Source organism: Rutilus rutilus, assembly GCF_951802725.1.
Source record: "Rutilus rutilus genome assembly, chromosome: 4".
Taxonomy (NCBI): domain Eukaryota; kingdom Metazoa; phylum Chordata; class Actinopteri; order Cypriniformes; family Leuciscidae; genus Rutilus; species Rutilus rutilus.
Genome location: NC_140212.1, coordinates 26,439,660 through 26,448,817, shown reverse-complemented (window position 1 = coordinate 26,448,817; position 9,158 = coordinate 26,439,660). Strand labels below are relative to the sequence as shown.

At 52.8% G+C, this 9,158-nt stretch overlaps 1 long non-coding RNA gene across 1 annotated transcript; it reads left to right on the top strand.

The window, feature by feature from the left end:
* The first annotated feature begins 7,370 nt into the window (after positions 1-7,370).
* Positions 7,371-9,158, top strand: LOC311289999. The gene is made up of 3 exons (XR_014627271.1): positions 7,371-7,835; positions 8,502-8,522; positions 8,884-9,158. It is a non-coding gene; the product is annotated as an uncharacterized lncRNA (long non-coding RNA).

The following is a 9,158-nucleotide window of genomic DNA, read 5'->3' as shown; positions in this document are numbered from 1 at the left end:
CGCCCCGCCGCAGAACTTAACGAAAGTCCTATTTGCAATTTGTTTAATGAAGCTGTATGTACTATTAATAATTGCCGTTTTGCTCACATTTGTAGCTTGTGCAAGGATCCACACCCAAAATCAGTCTGCCCACGCCGGTACAAATTTCAAACCAAAAGGAAAGTCCCTTTTCAGAGGAAATTCTAAGCAAACATCCATCTACTCCCATCAACATTTCAAACCTATCCAGCTACCTCTCTTCTCACCCCGATTCATCATTTGTTGACTATCTAATCACCGGCTTGTCCCAAGGGTTTCGGGTGGGGATACTTTCGCACCTTACTTCATCCTTCTCAGCAAAAAACCTGCAATCAGCCATGATCGAACCCGACGTTGTCTCATTACTGCTTGAGAAAGAAGTTAATAAAGGCTATGTTATCGGACCCTTCGCTTCCCCCCCTTTCTCTCCTTTTAGGATTAACTCTATCGGAGTTGCTACTCGTAAATACTCCGGCAAAAAACGCCTGATATTCGACATGTCCTCTCCCCATTCAAGTAAAATAGCAAGCGTTAATGAATGCATTCCGCTCGAACCTTTTTCCCTTCATTACGCTTCGGTAGACAACGCTATTCATTTAATCAAACTCGCAGGCCAAGGAGCTTGGCTGGCTAAAGCGGATATAACTGACGCGTTCAAAACCATGCCAATTCACCCTACCGACTGGCCACTTTTTGGCGTTAAATGGGATTCACAATACTATTTTGCAGTGAGGCTCACCTTCGGGTGTAGAAGCAGCCCCCATATTTTCAACAATCTCTCGGAAGCTCTGTGCTGGATCCTGCTGAACGTCTGCAAGCTTCCATTCGTTTTGCACTTACTCGATGATTTCTTATTAATCGATTTTCCTTCACCCCATTCCCCCGTCCTCGACATATTAAAACAGGTCTTTAACGACGTCGGCGTTCCCCTCTCCCATGAGAAAACTCTCGGCCCCTCCACTAATCTCGAATTCTTAGGTATCTCCCTCGATACGGTCAAAATGCAGGCCTCTCTTCCGCTCGAAAAACTCATTAGAATCCGATCTTTTCTGGATAATTTTTCCTCAATTCACGTCGTTTCTAAGCGCGATTTATTGTCTCTGCTGGGCCACCTAAATTTCGCTATGAGCATCATCCCGCAAGGCAGAGCTTTCATATCTCGTCTCCTTACGTCGGCTCATTCCGTGCCCGATTTATGTAATCCGGTCCAGTTAGACGAAGGCTGTTGGTCTGACATTTCGTTTTGGTCTCGCTTACTAAATGATTGGAACGGTATTTCTTTCTTTTATAACGAGGCTTTCGAATCTTCCGCCGATTTACAATTATTCACTGACGCAGCTCCGTCCGTTGGCTTCGGGGGTTATTTCCAAGGGCACTGGTTCGCAGAAAGATGGTCGAGCGAATTTCCTAAATCAACATCTAAATCGCTCTCTTCAGCGCTATATGAACTCTATCCCCTAGTCGTCGCTAGTGTAATATGGGGTCCAGATTGGTCGAGGAAACGCATTCTCATGTTCTGCGACAACGAAGCCGTCGTAGCTATTATTAATAAAGGTAGATCATCTTGCCCAATGATTATGCCTTTTTTGCGTCGGCTAATCTGGCAATCCGTCACCCACAACTTCATCATTAAAGCTGCTCACATTCCGGGGCACTACAATGTTATTGCTGACGCACTCTCTCGCTTTCGCTTTCAGACATTCAGACGGCTCTGCCCAACAGCCGACAAGGATTCAACGCCCTGCCCCCCCCTGTCAGCCACAACTTTATACTAGGAGATTTACTTCGTTCAGCCAGATATTACATGTTGTGGCGGGAGTCCCGAGGAACAATCAGCGTCGCCCTGGCAACACACAAGCGGCACCTGGAGCCACTCACCACGGACCAATCGATCACGGAAAAACCTTCAATATAAGCAGATAGCTCGCCACAGACGAGTGAGAAGGATCTCCAATGAAGGGTAACACTTACCGACTCTCTGTCTCGCTTATTCCCCAGACTCGCCGTGACCGATTGGTTCAGCACTGCCTGGACTCACTCACCGGGGTGAACGCGCGTTCCCGCACCCACCCCTCACCGGCCACTGTCACCAGGAAAGCACCAGGGAAGGAAGGATTCACCCAGCACCGAGCATCGACGACGCCGTCACCTCACCCACCAGTATTGTTGTTTGTTTTCACCACGCTGTTCAATAAACTCACCCTCCGGGGCTCACTAAAGTCTTTTGTTCTGTCGTGTCGTTCCCCGCCCGGCCACAAGGTGGTGGAGAATGCGGGCAAGTGAACGGGCCTGAGAACGCCGACGAACAAGACGATCTTTTGTTTACTTCCGGTTTCTTTTTTTCTTTTCAGGCGCGCTCCTCCCCGGCAGCATGGAGGAGCTGGTTAAACAACTAACAGAGGTGAGCGTCCGCCAGCAACAATGTTTTGAGCTCCTGACAGAACAACATGGACAAATTCAAGGTTATTTAGCAGATCTACGCCTCCCGGCCGCTCAAAACGTTCCCCTACCCGATCCACGCGTCACCGCCGCTCGACTACTACCCAAACTAACCACAGATGATGACATCGAGGCCTACCTAAAAATGTTTGAGTCGGTTGCCCGCACAGAGGGCTGGGCGAGAGGTGATTGGGCTGCAGCACTGGCGCCGTTGCTCTCGGGTGAGGCCCAACGGGCATATTTTTCATTACCAGCATCCTCTCAAAATAATTATAACGAATTAAAAAGAGAGATTTTAGGTCGCCTTGGACTATCAGCGACCACCGCAGCCCAGCGGTTCCATGACTGGGAGTTTAAAGCCCGGTTGCCAGTGCGCGCCCAGGCTGCCGATCTGATGCGGTTGGCCGAACACTGGCTCTTAGAAGACGCACCATCACCTTCTCAAGTCGCCGAACGGGTAGTAGTCGACCGTATGTTGAGAGCGCTGCCGCGCTCGATGAGGCAAGCTGCCGGCATGAGGGGTCCCAAGACCATCGGTGGACTTATTGAAGCGGTCGAACTGGCGGACGCCACCTACCACCGGGAGGCCGGGGAGCGAGCGCCGCCTTTTCCCCGGAGGGTGATCCAGGAGCGACGCCCGCCGGAGGGCACCCCACGACCAGTGCACAGACCGTCCAGCCCCCGCGACGAGCCAATGCCCACTGATCCACCCTCCCCGCCGACCAAGGCGTGGATGGCAGGCTGTGTGGTTCACCGAAAGACCCCCCGAGGAGCACCCACGACCACCGTGAAGGTCCAGGGCCGACGATACCGAGCCTTACTGGACTCGGGAAGCGCTGTCTCCCTCGCTCGACCCAGCACACTGGAACCCCGGCCAAGCTCCAAGTCAACAATGCCCATTACCTGTGTCCACGGGGACACCCGCCAGGTATTCACTAATATACTTACCTTCCATAAAGGGGGAAAAGCCTGGACTCTCGAAGTCGGAATCCTGAAGGACCTACCAGTACCGCTGCTGTTGGGACGTGACTGGCCGGGGTTGGACGCCGCTTTGGCCATCGCCACACAGCCTGCTCGTCCGCGTCGGCGCCCACGTTACCAACCGTCGCGGGGGTCCGAGAGCCATTCCAGCCTGCTGACGTCCGGCAGTGGAGGAGAGGGTGAGTCCCCCACTCATAACACTAACCTCTTCCATAATGTTTTTCAGCAGGTTACTGGAGGGGGAGATTTCGGCAAAGCCCAGAAGGAGGACGACAGACTAAAACACTGCTGGCGACAAGTACGCCTCCTAGAGGGCCAGGAGGTCCTTCCAGCACCTCACCCTCTCCCTTACTTCGTCGTCCAAAACGGTCTGCTGTACTGTGTCGCGGAGCGGCGGGGGGAGGTTAAACATCTTCTAGTGGTCCCAAAGAGCAAGACGGAAACTGTCCTCGAGTTGGCACACTCCCACCCCATGGCCGGCCACCTGGGGGCCCAGAACACAACCAAACGTATCCGGGACAGATTCCACTGGCCGGGGCTCGAAGCAGAAGTAAAGAGGTTTTGCCAAGCCTGTCCCATGTGCCAACGGACGTCTCCCCGGAAACCTCCCCCCAGCCCGCTGATTCCCTTACCCATCATTGGGGTGCCCTTTGAGCGGATCGGGATGGACATCGTGGGGCCGTTGCCGAAGTCTGGCCGGGGGTACGAACACATTCTGGTCATCCTCGATTACGCCACCCGGTACCCGGAGGCAGTCCCCCTTCGCCAAGCCACCGCCAAAGCCATCGCTCGTGAGCTGTTCCTGCTCTTCAGCCGGGTGGGTCTACCGTCGGAGATACTGACCGACCAGGGAACCCCGTTTATGTCCCGGCTAATGGCTGACCTCTGCCGGCTGCTGAAGGTAAAGCAAGTAAGAACCTCAGTCTACCATCCCCAGACCGACGGGCTCGTCGAGAGATTTAATCAGACATTGAAGCAGATGTTACGAAGGGTGGCTGCAGAAGATAAAAAGGACTGGGACCTGCTTCTTCCTTATGTTCTATTCGGCATCCGAGAGGTACCACAAGCATCCACGGGCTTCACCCCATTCGAACTCCTGTTCGGACGACAACCCCGTGGTCTCCTCGACGTAGCCCGAGAAGCCTGGGAACAGCAGCCGGCAGTATACCGGACCGTCATCGAACATGTTCAAGACATGAGGAGTAAGATCGACCGCGTCATGCCATTAGTCCGGGAACACTTGGTGAAGTCCCAACAAGCCCAGCAACGTCTCTACAACCGGGCGGCCCAACCGCGGGAGTTTCAACCAGGAGATAGAGTGATGGTCTTGGTCCCCAATGCAGCATGCAAGTTCCTAGCTCAGTGGCAAGGCCCATATACCATAGAAGAGCGAGTCGGCCCAGTCAATTACAGGGTAAGACAACCTGGCCGTAGACGAACCGTCCAGCTATACCATATCAACTTGTTGAAGAAGTGGGTCGGGGATCAAGACCAAGCACTCGCTCTCACCGTCCCAGACCCCGTGGTTGTGGACACCAACCCTAACCTCTCCGCCGCCCAAAAGACAGAGCTGCGGCACCTGGTCGGTCAGTTCCAGGACGTCTTCTCCGACACCCCCGGCCAGACTAACGTCCTCTCCCATGACATCCACACTCCTCCTGGCGTCGTCATCCGGCAACGGCCCTATCGAGTCCCAGAGGCCCGCCGGCAAGCTATAGAGGAGGAGATACAAAAGATGCTCACACTGGGGGTAATTGAACCATCCCGGAGCCCATGGTCCAGCCCGATAGTCCTGGTGCCTAAGCCGGACGGCACCCTACGTTTCTGCAATGACTACCGACGCCTAAATGAGATCTCCGACTTTGACAGCTACCCCATGCCCCGAGTGGACGAACTTCTGGAACGCCTGGGAAGGGCCCGGTACATCACCACGCTCGACCTTACTAAAGGCTATTGGCAAGTCCCCCTCTCCACAGAAGCCAGGCCCAAAACAGCCTTCTCGACACCCTCTGGCCACTGGCATTACCGGACCCTTCCCTTTGGCCTGCACGGGGCCCCAGCGACGTTTCAACGCCTAATGGACGTGGTGCTCCGCCCTCACCAATCCTATGCAGCGGCCTACCTCGACGACGTTGTAATCCACTCGGAGGCATGGGAGGACCATTTGGAGCGACTCCGGAGGGTGCTCTCCGAGCTCCGTCGGGCTGGGCTAACCGCCAACCCCCGAAAATGCCACCTAGCCATGAACGAAGCAAGGTACCTGGGTTTTACAGTAGGAAGAGGACTCGTCAAGCCACAGGAGAACAAGGTCAAGGCAATCCTAGACGCCCCAAAACCCCTCAACAAGACCCAGGTACGTGCGTTCTTGGGGTTGGCGGGCTACTACCGATGCTTTATCCCCAGTTTCTCCTCTATAGCCGCCCCCCTGACGGACCTGACCAGGAAGGGACAGCCAGAACGGGTCAGCTGGACTAAAGAGGCCGAACAAGCCTTTCAACACATTAAACAGGCCCTGACAACAGAACCCGTGTTGCGTGCTCCAGACTTCAGCTGTCCCTTCCTGCTCCAAACGGATGCTTCGGACACGGGATTGGGGGCCGTGCTCTCCCAAATACAGGAGGGAGAGGAGCATCCGGTGGTATACATCAGCCGTAAGCTGTCCCAGGCCGAGAGAAAGTACGCAGCCGTGGAGAAAGAAGCTCTCGCCATCAAGTGGGCAGTCCTGGAGCTGAGGTATTATTTGTTAGGCCGACATTTCACTCTCTTTACAGACCATGCTCCTCTGCAGTGGATGGCCCGGGCGAAAGACACGAATGCTCGAGTCACAAGGTGGTTCCTCTCGCTCCAGGACTTCCACTTTGATGTGCGCCATCGGGCCGGTTCCAGCAACACCAACGCCGACGGTCTCTCTCGGTCCTGGGCAGCGTATTCAGGTCTGTCAGGGGTCACTCCCCTCCCACCCCTAGTCTCCCCTTTTTGTTTCCACCTCCAGGACAAGGACGTCGCTTGGGGGGGGGAGTGTGGCGGGAGTCCCGAGGAACAATCAGCGTCGCCCTGGCAACACACAAGCGGCACCTGGAGCCACTCACCACGGACCAATCGATCACGGAAAAACCTTCAATATAAGCAGATAGCTCGCCACAGACGAGTGAGAAGGATCTCCAATGAAGGGTAACACTTACCGACTCTCTGTCTCGCTTATTCCCCAGACTCGCCGTGACCGATTGGTTCAGCACTGCCTGGACTCACTCACCGGGGTGAACGCGCGTTCCCGCACCCACCCCTCACCGGCCACTGTCACCAGGAAAGCACCAGGGAAGGAAGGATTCACCCAGCACCGAGCATCGACGACGCCGTCACCTCACCCACCAGTATTGTTGTTTGTTTTCACCACGCTGTTCAATAAACTCACCCTCCGGGGCTCACTAAAGTCTTTTGTTCTGTCGTGTCGTTCCCCGCCCGGCCACAATGTCTAAAGGCATTGCTTCATCCACTCTTAAAGCTTATACGTCTGCCTGGTATTCATTTTCAATGTTTTGTTTTTCTTTACAAATTCCGTTATTTCCTATTTTAATTTCGACTGTTTGCTCGTTTCTCGTTTTTAATTATGACAAACGTCATCAAAAAATTTCTTCAATTCGTAGACTGCTCGCAGGCATTCAGTTTTATGCCAAATATCACAACCCCGATTTCCCTAGCCTATTCTCCGCTTCTCCTATTCGATTAATGATCAAAGGTATAGCTAAATCCTCCGTAGCGGTCCCCGACAAAAGGCTGCCTTTGACGCTACCCTTAATTCATAGGCTAATCATTTCTGTTCGCAATGGCCTTTTTTCCACGTATGTTAACACCCTGCTAGAAGCAGTATTTTTAACAGCTTTCTACGGTTTCATGCGCCCAGGAGAATTCACCTCTCCAACATGCCAATTTGATCCAGCCCGCGGTCTTTCCTTTTCAGACGTAAATTTTTTTCCAAAATTCTTCACTCTTTTTCTCAAACATTCTAAGAACGACTCCAAAGGATCCGGTACTACCTTGACTATTTCAAAAATTAATAGCGATTTTTGCCCATTTTCCTCTATGCTCAATTTTCTTAAAATTCGCCCTAGACTCCCCGCTATTTCTCCCCTTTTCATCCTTCCAAACGGAGCACCTATCTCCCAAACCTGGTTCAGGTCTCATCTCACTTCCGCTCTTAAAAGCTGCAGCCTATCTCCCTCTCAGTTCACTGGGCATTCCTTCAGGATAGGAGCCGCTACCACAGCGGCCGAGCGAGGTATCTCTCCAGCAGCCATCAAAATCCTGGGCAGATGGTCCTCTTCAGCATTCGAGTCCTACATAAGACCAGATCTTAAATTCATCCTCGAAGCTCAGCAAGCTCTCCAGTAACTGTTAAGGTAAAATCCTTATCTAACTTCTGGTGGTGGTGTTGTTGCCTCATGGCTTGATACATCTAAATAGCATAATCTCGTTTATAGCCAGATGGCTAAGTGTCTGCCAAATTCAGGCATTGTATGCTGTAAATTTAAGCAGATACAGCCAAACCGCCCGTCCCGCCAAAGCGCTATCAAAGATTACCATAGGCTTCCGTTCCGCTAAAGATGGCCTGTGGCCTATATGTCTGCATTAAAAGATGGCCTGTGGCATGTGTCCGTATCAAAAGATGCCCTGTGGCCCATGTGTCCGTATCAAAAGATGGCCTGTGGCCCATGTGTCCGTATCAAAAGATGGCCTGTGGCCCATGTGTCCGTATCAAAAGATGGCCTGTGGCCCATGTGTCCGTATCAAAAGATGGCCTGTGGCCCATGTGTCCGTATCAAAAGATGGCCCGTGGCCCACGTGTCCGTATCTAAAGATGGCTGTGGCCCACGTGTCCGTATCAAAGTTGGCCTGCGGCCCATGTGTCCGTATTATAAGATGTTCTGCGGCCTATATAACTATAAGCGACGGTAGCCATAAACCTTACGTCCAAATTCGCGATAGCTGATGGTCCGTTCACGTTTCTGCCCAAATAGTTCGGTCTTAAATTCTAATTATTTTTCTTTCTCTTCTCTCTTCATTAGGAATTTCAGGATTCAGGACTGGTAAGTCACCTCATCAAACCGTTTTTGGGGGGCCCCGTTCTGACGGATCCTCCATCTACCTATTTTTGGGGGTGAGCGGCGCCCCTGCCTTCATCTTCAGTCAGCAGTCGCTGATTCAATACCCCTGGAATTCGAGTCATGAACGGGGCCTCCGCCAAAGAATTTGATTGCTTGCTGAGCTCATTAATAAATGTCTATGCTACAGCATTAATTCTCCCGAGTCTTTCTGGCAGAAATAAAGCTAGCGCAAGTTCTGCCAGGGAGACTCAATCATTTACGTCACTAATTGCCTCTTCAACTACCCATTCATTTTCTTGCTGTAGCATAAAAGGGCAGCACTTACTCATATCTGAGTCCGCAGATGCTGTTGCTCCAGCCACCACCTTCCTCCCCACCACCACTAAGACGGATCTTCTCCTCCATCCCCCCCATCACGACCACCCAGGTGTCCACCATCACCATCCCCAACATCACTAAATGGGCTCTCCTCTCCAACCTGAAGTCTTCAAGACGCCCTCCCTTCCATCCACCCCACCACCACCAGATGGCCCCCTTCATCGCCTCGGGGGGTGAGCGGCGCCCCTGCCTTCATCTTCAGTCAGCAGTCGCTGATTCAATACCCCTGGAATTCGAGTC